The sequence below is a fragment of the Lactuca virosa genome, chromosome 9 (assembly GCF_052849685.1).
Source record: "Lactuca virosa cultivar CGN04683 chromosome 9, Lactuca_virosa_CGN04683_v6, whole genome shotgun sequence".
In the NCBI taxonomy this organism is placed as follows: domain Eukaryota; kingdom Viridiplantae; phylum Streptophyta; class Magnoliopsida; order Asterales; family Asteraceae; genus Lactuca; species Lactuca virosa.
The window spans coordinates 168693926-168702193 of record NC_136434.1 but is presented as its reverse complement, the minus strand read 5'-3'; the positions used below and the strand labels follow the sequence as shown (position 1 = coordinate 168702193).

Genomic DNA, 8268 nt, shown 5'->3' with positions numbered 1-8268 from the left:
TAGAATTTACTTAGGTTTTTTATGTATTAGGACCGTGGTACTATTTCTCCCTCCATCGTTTGTAAAATGAATGCTCCGTCCCAATTTACTTCTTGAATTTTGTATGGGCCATCCCATACCGTTCTTAGATTTCCTCGCCGCTCTTGTCTACTGGCTTTGTTATTCCTCAGTACTTGCTCGCCTAACATGAAAGATATACCTTTAACTCATTGGTTATAATGGCTTTATGATAGTTTTTTGATGGTAGCATTGATTCTGACACATAAACCAAGCTAAAGGTTTCTCTTTAGTTGCAGCGCGTACCATGGTCTGTGTAACATCCTGACTCCCAGGTATAACTTTTAAAGCTTTGTATTCAGTTTATTGTGGGAGCTCAACGAGTTGGAGGCCCCAACTCATCGTGTCGAACCTAGTCAACCCGCGTGGTTTATGACATCTACTCGACGAGTTGAAGAACCCCAACTTGACGAGTAAAGGTTGTGCATGAAAACCCTAATTTTTAGGGTTTGCACCCTAGTTAAAGGGCCTTAAGTCCTTTCCCCCAACCTCCTTACCACCTTTTGACGGCCAGAAGCAACCCTAATCGACCTAAACCCTATTCTTGAGTGTGTGAGAGGCTAAAAGTGTGTTTTTGGTGCATTTGTTGACGAAACTTGAAGATTAACAAGCTTGGAACGAGGGGAAGCTTGTAGATCCAGTATCTACATCGTGTTGGCATCCAGTAGAAGGTAAAAAGTCTTTACCTTGGCCTTCCATTTCTTAGATCTCTTCTTATGTTGGAATATGGGCATTTTGGTGCCAAATGGACTCACTTTCGGATTTGAGCTTGTCACATGGGCATGGTTTCATATATGGACTCCTCTAGGACCTTATGGACATAAAGCCTCAAGCTTTATGAGGCTTTGGCCCTCCTCCATGTTCAAAACCTTCTTCCAAGGCTAGATATGAGTGTTTTAGCCTCATGGAGCCTTGCATACACGTAAAGTTTGCAACTTTACATGATAACTACACCCTAGGAGCCTAGATCTAAAGTTTGGAGCTTTGGTTTCACTTAAAAACATCTGAATGAGAAATGGATTGAAACTCGGCGAGTTGAGAGGAAAATCGACGAGTTAGTAAGGGTTTTCTCGATATTTTGGACACTGCATGGACTCAACGAGTTGTCTGGAAACTCGACGATTCGACTAAGGTTTTCATGACTTCATGAGTTCTGAAGGAACTCGACGAGTCATTAAGCTACACTCGACGAGTTGGGTCAACATGGACTGTTGACCTTGACCGTTGACTTTGACTTTGACCAAGGGGTTGACCAGTTTGATTTCTGGGGGTATTTTAGTAATTTGGAAATTTATGGAAGTGGATCATTGGTGGATGTAGGTGTTTGAGTTGGAGCTATATTTGGGGAGTTTGACATTATCATCCCGAGCTACTTGTGAGGTGAGTTGTCATCACTATACTAACAGGGTCGAAGGCACTAATGTCGGCCCTTCTTTTGGATTGTTATCCTGGTTATTACATGATGATATGCTTAGTGACCTGTTAGGTCGGTATCCTGGTATATAGGATGATGTTATGTTAGTGTCCGGATAGGTCGGTATCCTGGTATGTAGGATGATGCTATGGTTAGTGATCTGTTAGATCGGTATCCTGGTTATAGGATGATACTATGTTAGTGATCTGCTAGATCTGTATGACTATCTGTACATGCTAACTAGCGTATGATATTTATGTGCACATGGTTGTTTGATTGGGGGTTGGGTTGAGACGGTCATGCTTTGTGATTGTACCAACATACCCAGGGCGGACCGGATAGACTGCATACCCGATTAGGGCCTACTAGTCAGGCCGAAGGCCCGACGAGCGGTCCGGATAGGCTGAAGGCCCTATGAGGCGGTCCAGACGTGTCGATGGCTCGGAGAGCGGTCCATATAGACTGATGGCCCTGTGAGGCGGTCCAGTCAGGCTGATGGCTCATTATCCATGCTGTTTGTTTGCTATGATATGGATATGTTTGTATGGCGTTGGTATTTTGGGGGAACTCACTAAGCTTCAGGCTTACAAGTGTTGATTTTGTTTCAGGTACTTCTGATGATTGCGGGAAGGCGAAGGCGTGATCGTGCACCTCCTTATATTTTTATGATTTGATTCTGGGATACTCTGACATGAAACCATTTCGAAAACAAATTTGTAATAATTATTGGTTTTTGAATGATTTAAAAAGTTTTAAATTGGCATGATTTTTATGGGTATTACAATCTGGTACCCCCATAATACATTTGGCAATTCGTCCACCCATCGTCGCTTAGCCGCGTCTAGACTTGTTGCAAGGCCATGCACGATCGTTCTGTTTGTGACCTTAGTTTTCCCATTCTCTTCTGGATACGCCACAAAGGTAAATTTCTGGTTGATCCTAAGGTCTTCACACTATCATTCTGTTTGTTATCCGAAATGAGTGTGTGGGGTACCCCAAATCGGTAAATAATTTGCTTCCAAAAGAATCTTATAATATTTTGTCCAGTTATCATTGCTAACGGTTCTACCTCTACCCATTTGGTGAACATGTCTATTGCTACTACTAGGAACTTCTCTTTCCCTGGTTCTTTTGGGAAACTCCCCACGATATAAATGCCCCACTGAACGAAAGGCCATGGGCTACTAATACTAATAATTGGTGTAACTGAGTTTCATGGGATCGATGCATGATTCTGGAAATTCTCACATTTATAGATTATGCTTTCTATATCTTGATACATGGTCGACCAGTAGTACCTGATTCTCGATATTTTTCTCACCATTGTTCGTGCACCCTCATGTGCTCCTAGGACAACTTTGAGTATTTCTCTTATATTCTGCTTCTTTGCCATTCATGCAACGTAGGCGAGATGTTAAGTATCCTTTTTGTATATATATATATACAAAAGGTCACCGAAGGTGGAGGGTGGTGGTTGTGGATTATGTTGAACCGTAGGTTTTTATCCTAGAGCTTTGATACAATGACTGAAAATAGATTGCTTGATAATAATTAGAATTTAACCTCGTATAAATAGGATAAGAAAATGGGCTCTTGGTCTAACTAAGTCCTAATGGGTATTACCCTAGCACTACTCACTAACACATAAAACCGAGACTTTTTGTTAAATTAATATCCCTTTTTATACTAGCTAGTTGATCTTGAGAGTTTAATGACAACTCTTCTTAGTATATTAACAATAAGAAATGTTAGCATTAGCGATGCCAGTTTTTGGGCCTACACCACCATTAGCGGTGACATGTAAACGTCATGTCTAAATGTCACCACTAAAGGAGGCGTCACTATAGGTTATACATGGCAAGCCACATGAACGTTCAACTAAATACCCTAACCGTTGATTCGATCCATCAATCAAATTGGCTGGTATCCCGTCTCGTACATTGCCTCTTGGGCGACATCAATAACGATGACATTGTCGCCACATATACTCTGAAAATAACGCCCACGAAAAATTCCCTCCACGATCTGTTCGAGTGTCTCCCACATCAACCATCGATGCCATGAAACTCCTCGCTTACTGTCAGGCTCTTTTCTCTACCCCCTATCATCGATCACTTGCGAGTCGTCACCGCAGTAAACCACTTGCGTTCTTAGGCGACGAAGACTACCAACACTACTAGCATCAACAGCCTCCCACATGCATTTTAATGTGAAGTTTGGTAGTTTAGTACTTTTCTAAGGACTTATGCATTTATTATGACTTATACATTTATTATGACTTATTAGTTTGTTAAATTCTTAAGTACTAAATTGATTTGTTATGAATTTGGTAGTTTGATAGTTTGTTAAATTGTTAAAGACTTAATCGATTTGTTATGAATTTGGAAATTTGATAGTTTGTTAAATTGTTAAGGAATTAATTGATTTGTTATAAATTAGGGAGTATGATAGTTTGTTAAATTGTTAAGGATTTAACTAATTTGTTATAAATTTGATAGTATGGTAATTTGTTAAATTGGTAAGTACTTAGTTGATTTGTTATTAATTTGGTAGTTTGGTAGTTTGATAGTGTGTTAAATCGTTATAGACTTAATGTATTTGTGACTTAATTGTTAAGTACTAATTTGGTTTTCCTTAGTTTGTTATTTTAACTTATATACTTACTTTGTTGGCGGATGTTAATGCCTTTCTACAAAACCTGATGTTTGTAGCGGCAGTCGGAGATATGATTCTATCGTTTAGTAGCAAAGTCAACCAAATCAATGAGAGGAACGATGGGGAAGACGAAGATAAAGACAAATAGTTGTTTTTTTATGTTATCGATGTTATTTATAACAAATTAAAACGTTAAAATGACGGAATTATGGATTTTTCTGGTATTTATGTAATGCAGTTTCTAGATTAGTAATTTCTACATTGATATAATATAAATTATATAAAATATATTTTTTTGTAATTTTAAAGATATAGAATTAGTGGCGATTGTCGACTGTGATGACCCTTTTAGCAATGATGGTGAACTCTGACAACGGTCATGAGAGAACTCCGGCCCGTGTACCAGATTAATCATTAGCGGCGATACAAATTGTGACGACGATGTGTGCTAGTCACACCAACCGGTACGACAACATCATTAGAGGCGCCTTTTTAGTATCAACTATAAAGTAATAGCAACGACCCATTAGCGACGACATGTCGCTGCTATGGTATCATCGGTGTTATTCCCTATCTTTTGTGACGACAACATTTTTGGGTATGATTGTGTGGTTAATAAGAACTAGGGAAGAATCCCCGCTTTGCGGGGTTGTATACGCTAAAGAAATGAACAAAACGGAAAAATTTTATTGAGTTACATTGAGCACCAGATCTCCATTAAGTCTAACACCAAATCTGAAATTTTAAAATCTTACATCTATCGAAAAAAATATATAAAAACATTTTTATTGTGGTAAGAAAATCAAGAGACAAATCATTTTTATCAGAAATATCATAAATATAAGCACTAACCCTTATTCACCTTTACTTTGAGGTGTAAATGTCATACAACTTCCTTAATTATTACTCTAATATATAAAAAAGATGTCCCGGGAACTTCCAATCTCCCTATATGTAGCACATGCTATAGTGAATAATCAATAAGTATCAAATAAATAAAAATTTAAACAACACCTATAACCAAAATTAGCTTCTGATTAAGTTGGCAATACCCTTATCTCCTTTCTCATATCCTCAACGTTTCGTCTTCAACCTTCTATAGATCAACAATATTGTCATCATAAAATAAATCCACAAATAAATCCACATCAATATTGATGATTGATGAATTTTGGAAACAACTAATTATTAAAAACAAATGCCATGAGACTTGTTGTAAACGAATCATTAACAAATTATGCAATTCCGAAATACAAAAAGAAACATGAAAATTAGAATGTATTTCTTTTTTTGCTTTGATGTCCTTTACACTCCAATATAAATACTTTATAAAACATTTAACAAAAACAAAGTCAATTAGGGAAACACGCTAGAAAGAGGACATAAACATTTATTTTAAAGCAAGGAAATGTAACATAGAACCTAGTTAATGAAAAAAGAAAAATAGATGATAAATCAAAAGCAACTTCAGCTTCATACTAAGCCAACTTTAGCTTCACACTTTTTGATTAAAGTTATATTTTGGTCAACTTTAGCTTCACAACTATACCCAAGACCTCCAGTATAGTCTCAACCTGATTTTAATGGAGATTAAGTACACCTACTTCGATGAGAAGCCATATCATCCTACTTTCATTTGTTTATAGGCCAATTTTTTTAAAAAAAAATGAAAATATTATATTCCCATACATCTAATACCAGCAAGAAAAGATTAAAAACATAAGAATGATCTATCATTGTTACCTTGTGATTAAAAATGGTGAAAGAATGATGACCTATAAAGATTTCAATGATGAGTAGGCCATCACAATAATTCCATCTCCGAAGGAAACATACAAAACAACTTCTTGTTATTTAACCAACCTGCACATAAGATGTTAGACAGGCTCAAAATCAACAAAAACTCAAAAACTTGTACAAAAGAACAACTCTTGGATATTTGTTTATTACTTTTAGTGGATATTCAATACCTGCATTTAATTTTGATTCAAGAAACTATTTTTTCCTTGGCATATGCATATTTTTCAGAGAGAATAGATGAGTAAACGAAAATAAAAGGTGGATTCCAATAGATTATTACCCTCTAGTGATTACAATGGACTTTTGCAATTACAACATTTGTAAGCCTTTCAAACTCATTCATTTCATCAACAACTTCTTCTATTGGCACACATATCCGCTCTCTTTGATAAAAACACCACAATATTAAATTATTTAACAATTTTCTTTATTTAAAACTTTCATCTTTTGGTCCTTTTTATGTTCTAGAGGGAGGGGCAAAGTTGGAATTTGGAGACTTACCTTGGCAATGATGTGTAGTGCCTATGAAGTGGAGAGTTTCTTCCTTCCTTGCCCTCCAGCTCCTGGAGATCCACAAACTGCTTCTTAAATTGATCGATTCCACTAAAAATAGGATATAAAGGGTATTTTAGTCATTTCATAATAGTTGCACTATTCCATGACAATTGACATTTCTATGAGAGTTTCCAACATTCTGACGTTGGATACATGAAGCTTATGTGTTCTTCGCTATGAAGGTATTCTTGTAGCACCTGGGGGGGGGGGGGTGATACTTTAGGATCTATGTACCTGAAAAGACGAAAATACCCTTGACCAACTATTTATCAAATAAAAGAAAGGGAAAATTGTGGAGAATATGAGCATACCTCATGGATCAACATTTGGGAGTTTATGTGAAAATGGAACTTTGGTTTTGTTTGGAAAGCCATTTAAATATCTTATAGCCTTTTCATTTCTTATCTGTAATAAATGGTAACATTTTTTTAAAAAAGGTAACAAACTTTTTAAAAAAAAAGAAAAAAAAACCCAAGCAATTATTTCAACAGAAAGAGAACCAAGCAAATCGGTGAAAATATTTAATTGGTGCACAACGTTTCTCCTAGGAAACAATGGCTTCCCTGTTAGCATCTCATCAAATATACACCCAATGCTCCATATATATATATATCGCATGGGTATACCGGTAAATTCAGTATTTTAATTATCCAATTCATAACAAATTTTTTAACTTTTAGATATGTGGAATATGGAAAAACTGTGTGCCTACTGCTTATTTTTGAGAAAAAGAAGCCATAAATGTTCATGTGTATCCAATTTAGAGCTCAAAACATATTGCAACAAAAGAAGAAGTTAGTCACTATAATTAAATTTGAAATACTTTGAACACCTTGGTAGAGTACATCATCAGCAAGAAGAAAATCATCCTGAAGAGTATCCGCTAATCAACAATATCCAGTAAATGGTCAATTGGGATGAGTATAAGTGTGTCAACATTTTTTTGCAACTTCTCAATAGCTTCCAATGGCCGATAAAAAAGAACATGCGTTATTATATATAGTCTATTTTCGTGAATTAGGTAGCATAAATTCCTGCGGTCAACTGCCTGGACTGGTATTTCATGTCCTTCAAATGTGAATGAGTAGGAAAATAAGCTTATCAACCTCTGTTGTTGATCAGAAAAGACTTCATTTCTTTGAGGAGTTAATGTTGGGTTTTTTATTCAAAAATCCTGTTTCAGAACCGGTAAAAATGACAACGAAAGCTTTAAAAATGTTGAATAAAACTAAAACTATTTATTTTGCAAGAGTTAAAAAGATTAAAACAACCATAGAAAAGAAAGCATAACAACCTTTGAAGACTTTGATCCTCATGGGAAGTTGGAAGTTGATGAAGTGTGGCATGAAACTCTAAAACAAGAGTTCTCTAGAAGTATCCACCAAGCAAGAGTAGAACCATCAAAACATGCTATTATTCACTTGTAATTTGTTGCTCATAAGCCTTTGAAATATATACCAAATATATGTTCAAAGGTAAAGCAACAAAGGGACATTGTCTAACATCAAAATGCAAGGTGAAGCAACTTCCGAAAATATGGCAGCCCTTTTGGAGCACTTTTCTCTCGGTTTTAGGCTCCGAAGAAGAAGAAGAATCTTGCTTGCAAAAAATACATTCTAACCTTCCATGCTCTCCCTTATATAAAGGCCAAAAGCAAGAAGAGACTATAAAGCAAAAGCATGAGAAATGCTTCTTACAAGCATAGTATAATCGATTAAAAAATTCAAAAGAAGACCATGCTTGGTCTCCTCTCACTTATTCGAAAAAGGCTAGGCACAAAAGAAGAC

At 36.2% G+C, this 8268-nt stretch overlaps 1 long non-coding RNA gene across 1 annotated transcript; it reads right to left on the bottom strand.

Moving 5' to 3' along the window:
• Nucleotides 1-4933: 4933 nt before the first annotated feature.
• LOC145138531 (uncharacterized) lies at nucleotides 4934-7589 on the bottom strand. The gene is made up of 4 exons (XR_013721576.1): nucleotides 6793-7589; nucleotides 6428-6715; nucleotides 5870-5989; nucleotides 4934-5222 (listed from the first exon to the last, which is right to left on the bottom strand). It is a non-coding gene; the product is annotated as an uncharacterized LOC145138531 (long non-coding RNA).
• Between the last annotated feature and the right edge of the window lie 679 nt (nucleotides 7590-8268).